The following is a 6001-nucleotide window of genomic DNA, read 5'->3' on the forward strand; positions in this document are numbered from 1 at the left end:
ATTCAACTACAATGGAAGCCTCAGTTGGTGGATTTTGAGACATTTTCCCTATAGAACATCATTGTGGAGAGGCGGGGCCGGCAGTCCTACAGCGAGGCAGGGCACACCGGAGCCCGCTCCAAGATGGCGGCGAGGAGGCGTGGACGGCGAGCGAGCGAGCAGCGAGGCGGGGCGCGCAGGGGTTCGACGCCGCAAACAAGATCAGGTGCGTGGCAGAGGTGGGACCAAGTCATTGCTTTGCAAGTCACAAGTAAGTCTCAAGTCTTTGCCCTCAAGTCTCGAGTCAAGTCCCGAGTCAAGACAGGCAAGTCCCGAGTCAAATCCAAAGTCAAGACTGGAAAGTCTCAAGTCAAGTCACAAGTCCTGCATTTTGAGTTTCGAGTCCTTTCAAGTCCTTTTAACCGCAGACTAATATTTTTACACAGATTGTGTATGCTTTTAAAACGCTCTATTTATTTATTAAAACAAGTGCATTTGAAATAGCAAGAAAAAAAATAGTACTGACATTGCAATTCATAATAGCCCTATTAACCAGTCATTTTAATAGTTTAAATAATTGTAAACATTTAACGTATTCCTTTACAGAATAAACACATTTTCAAAAACAAGTGCAACTGTCCTTATTTGTACAAAAGTGTTAACATTGTATTTCCATGGCATATTGCATTGTAACTAGTTCCACAGCAGTTTCTATTCTGTTCTTACCTTATCTCATTGATCTCATCTCATACTGTATGTGTGTTTATGTGTGCGTACACATGAAAAACATAACAAATACATTAACATAACAATGAACAGAGTTGTACTTTTTAGATGTCAGGGCCCTATGCAATATGTACACATATTCTTAATATAGTATACATTTTAACTGACCTTTATTTGACTGTTTGTCTTTTTGTAGGTGGCTAAAATATGCGGTGCTGCTGACCGCCGTCTAACGTTATGTTACTGTGTGTGATACATTGACTAACGTAACGTTATGTTTAGGTACCTCATGCAACCCTGCTTAAAAAAAGCACTTGATAAAAAGTATGAATAAGGTAGCAAACTGCAGTGGACGCAACATATTGCCGTGTTTGCAATGACGTTATAACCATAGACATCTTATAAGTAGACGCAGTATTGGTTGCTGTGACGCGAGCAATTTGCATCTTGAAGTGGTGATGAGGAGCCGGCGAGCAGCCTAAACTGACAGTTGACAGGTAGAAAACAAAGATGGTGTTCAGCGTTTTCCTGCTCAAATGAGCGGACTGTTGAAAATAGGAATCGGGGGATTACTTTTCACAAGTAAGATTTAACATTAATGTACTATTGGTTGTATTTTATGACAATAACATTACCACAGAGTTGAGAAGGAGCAAAGATCTTCAATATTTGTATGTGAAAATCACAAATAAATCTTCTGGGGGAGGATGACGCCCCTACAGGGGTTTGGTTTACAAACTTTCAGCCCCACCTAAAACAAAATTCACCAGCCGCCACTGATTATGGTGCATTCTCATTTTAGGCAAAATATAAGACAATACTTTCTTAACAGTATAATTGTAACCAGGAATAAGTCTTCAAGTAACAATATTCAAATACTAACATTGTTGGGTAAGACAGCATTTGGTTTTATTCTGAATCCAGTGAAACAGATTGGTGGTTTTAGCTGATATAAAGACTTTCAGGTGTTTATATATGTTCAAGTATTTGGCAGACGCTTTTATCCAAAGCGAAATACATACAAAATACATATATAACAATCACTGTAAACATGATCATTTAAGGGAAGAATGTAATAGAAAATATCAATACAAAGTGTCAAGACAGAATATACGGTCTATAAGATATATAGATATCTAATGTATTCATACATTGTTTATGTAGGATATACGCATGTATATATAACGTAATCATATTGTTTCTTCAACTTGAAAATAGCTGACCGTTTTTTTCCCCCTTCTCTGGGATTATATTCCCAGTTTTGATCTCGGACGTCTGGTCACTTATAGAATATAAGAATATTATATTACTGTTAAGCAAACTATGAATAATAAAACATGTGTCCTTTATCATAGCTACACGTATGACAAAAAAGCGCGTGAAAATCAGTGGTATTCAGTGAGGTAAGATGAATTAAATGCGCTGACAGTTCATTGCTCCTGCCAAATGAATTGCACTGAGTGGAGCGGATCACCACTCCAAGATGGCGGCCCCGCGTCTCGTCTGCGCCAGTAGGCAGTAGCCCTCGATGCTGCGTCTACTTATAAGATGTCTATGGTTATAACGTTAGCAGTGAGTTTACAGCCTCACTGATTTAACTACACAGCAAATAAAAGTCATGTTACTTAGCCAATAAACGTTATCTTACATTCAAAACTTACCCTTCTTTGTGCAACTTCAAATGTCGAACGAAGTTGGAAGTTGTTGCGTCTCCGTCTGTAATATTCGAACTGCGTAATTTGCATACGGCAATTCGTTTTTTGTTGACCAAGTCGTAGTTTTTATACCCGAACGAAACCAACTTTGGTATAAATCTTTCTCACTGGCGCGTTGTTTGACAACTCTTGTTCGGTGGTTGTCCTGCAATTTGATTGGCTGAATGCTGTGTGATGAAAACAATGTAGATCTAATTTGATTGGCTGTTGTACTGACAGCACACACGCTGACAAGCAGCACACACGCTGATAGACAGACACGTACAAAATGAAAGCTACGGAGCGCTCCCAAATAACTTTTTAAGCTTTACGTTTTGGGGAAAGTAGCAAGTCATGTCAAGTCAAAAGGCTCAAGTCCAAGTGAAGTCACAAGTCATTGATGTTAAAGTCTAAGTCGATTTGCAAGTCTCTTTACATTTTGTCAAGTCGAGTCTAAAGTCATCAAATTCATGACTCGAGTCTGACTCGAGTCCAAGTCATGTGACTCGAGTCCACACCTCTGGTGCGTGGATCGCGCACCTGGGCACAATTGAGTAATCCCCTCTCAGTGTGTAAAAGGGCGGGAGCCGAGAACGACGGGGCAGGAGGAGTTGGAGAGCGAACAGCAACACACACACATATATATATATATATATATATATATGTATATATATATATATATATATATATATATCCTGATTTAAAGCTACAGACACACAAAACAGCGTGTCCCCATAGGCCAGGGGTCGGCAACCCGCGGCTCTAGAGCCGCATGCGGCTCTAGAGCCGCATGCGGCTCTAGAGCCGCATGCGGCTCTTTAGCGTCGCCCTAGTGGCTCTCTGGAGCTTTTTCAAAAATGGATGAAAAATGAAAAAAGATGAGCGGAAAAAAATATATTTTTTGTTCTATTATGGTTTCTGTAGGAGGACAAACATGACACTAAGTTTTATAAAGCACACTGTTTATATTAAACATGCTTCACTGATTCGAGTATTTGGCGAGCGCCGTTTTGTCCTACTAATTTTGGCGGTCCTTGAACTCACCTTAGCTTGTTTACATGCATAACTTTCTCCGACTTTCTAGGACGTGTTTTATGCCACTTCTTTTTCTGTCTCATTTTGTCCACCACACTTTTAACATTGTGCATGAATGCACAAAGGTGAGTTTTGTTGATGTTATTGACTTGTGTGGAGTGCTTATCAGACATATTTGGTCACTGAATGACTGCAAGCTAATCGATGCTAACATGCTATTTAGGCTAGCTATATGTACATATTGCATCATTATGCCTCATTTGTAGCTATATTTGAGCTCATTTAGTTTCTTTTAAGTCCTCTTAATTCAATGTATATCTCATGACACACTATCTGTATGTAATATGGCTTTTAATTTTTTGCGGTTCCAGACAGATTTGTTTTTGTATTTTTGGTCCCAATATGGCTCTTTCAACATTTTGGGTTGCCGACCCCTGCCATAGGCTTACAAAAAGCAGACTGTCACACACTTCCAACAGCTACTGTGTCTGTCATTTGATCATTCTTCTCGCTCGTTATTAATAATAACTGCCACCTTGCATGATCCAAAAAAAAAAACAAAAAAAAAAAAGCAGAAGCATTTGCAATAAGCCGCACAGTCAGGAAAGGAATATTGTTGTGTAAAAAAGTGAGGCCAGTGGGAGAAATTTGATTATATTTGCATTTCTCTCTGAGGCCAGGTTTTATTTTATCTTACAGCTTGTGTGCAAATGACCGAAGCAGCAAAACCCTTAACGAAGCAAACACACCACATTTGCATGGCCGCCACCAAACCATGACTTTGATTGGGGTATTTTCCCAGGCTTTTTTGCATGGCTGTTGGCTCACACTGCTTCTTTTATGCAGTCACACACACAGCATGACACACACCTGATGACTGCCAACACACTCCTCCTGACGCACGGAACACAACAAGCAGCAAAGGCAACAAAGAGAATGCATTTGAGCAGGCGTTGTGATCTAAAATGCCGGCGGCGGCTGAAGTTGACTGCATCTTTTTCCCTCGACATAAAAGACTTGGAGCACGCCGCCATTTTACTTTCCGTTTCATCCGCGCTAAGGCGGCCGCTTCAAACGGAATGCAGCGATGAAACAAGGCAGCTCTTGTGTTGTTAAAAGTTTCACTCCTTGTATTCTGCTTTCGGTGCTGGCTGCACAGAGAAAATAACATATTCACTTGCTACGAAAAAAGACTCCAAGCCTTCATCTCCCGTTGCAAGAGCATGTTCTTACACAAAGTAGGGAGATTAGAGTGATATTACGATAAATGTTCTCATGTGGAATCGCTTTTTTTGCACATTTTCTTCCCATTACACTCAACTATAGAGAAAAGAGGTAGGTTGTTTCTCTTATGTTTCCCTTTGGGTATGTTACACAATTTTTTATCAATTTATAGTAATACAGTATGTATAAAAGCTACTTGGAAAATGTAAAAAGCCGAGTGTTATGTTCAGGGGGGGGGGAATAAACGGCACAGACCACAGGGGGGCATAGTAGCTCTATGATTTATTATATATATGTACAATATATATAATAATCAAACAATAATAATATAATCTAAACAAGGGTATGGAGTGTGACAAAATCCAAGAGAGTGTATGGTGTGTGCGACCATACTTCCCGGGAGACTCCCGAATTTCAGTGCCCCTCCCGAAAATCTCCCGGGGGCAACCATTCTCCCGAATTTCTCCCGATTTCCACCCGGACAACAATATTGGGGGCGTGCCTTTAGCTTCCTCTACAACCTGTCGTCACGTCCGCTTTTCCTCCATACAAACAGCGTGCCGGCCCAGTCACTTAATATATGCGGCTTTTACATACACATAAGTGAATGCAAGTCATACTTGATCAACAGCCATACAGGTCACACTGAGGGTAGCCGTATAAACAACTTTAACACTGTTAAAAATATGCGCCACACTGTGAACCCACACCAAACAAGAATGACAAACACATTTCGGGAGAACATCCGCACCGTAACACAACATAAACATAACAGAACAAATACCCAGAACCACTTGCAGCACTAACTCTTCCGGGACGCTACATTATACATCCCCCGCTACCACTAAACCCCGCCCCCCTCCTCCATCTCCCGAATTCAGAGGTCTCAAGGTTGGCAAGTATGTGTGCGACTATGTGTATGAATTAACTGTTGAGTGTTACCGTAAATGTTGAGCGATAGGCGGAAGTCCAGGCAGGTTGTCGGGGGGTATAATGAGGCATCAAAAGGGTCCGTGTCCAAGCAGGGGTTGAGGATCGAGGGAGGCAGTCCAAAGGGTCCGTGTCCAGGTAGGGGTCAAGGATCGAGGCAGGCAGTCCAAAGCCCAGAGGGGAGTCGAGGCACACAGCTCGATCACGGGAGACACGGGAAGTACCGCAGGAAAAACAAGGGACATAAGACACGGGAACTGGGAAGTCACAGAGAGAGCAAGTACGCAGGAGGGAAGGCCTCTCTTTAGCGTCCTCTCTCACCTGAAAAGGAGACTATTATATATGTCTCCATTATCCACAGGTTTATCTATAACCCATAAAGTAGGCAGGCACGGCGCTATTTCTCAGCGTGT

This window comes from Entelurus aequoreus, linkage group LG17, assembly GCF_033978785.1.
Source record: "Entelurus aequoreus isolate RoL-2023_Sb linkage group LG17, RoL_Eaeq_v1.1, whole genome shotgun sequence".
Classification (NCBI taxonomy): Eukaryota; Metazoa; Chordata; class Actinopteri; order Syngnathiformes; family Syngnathidae; genus Entelurus; species Entelurus aequoreus.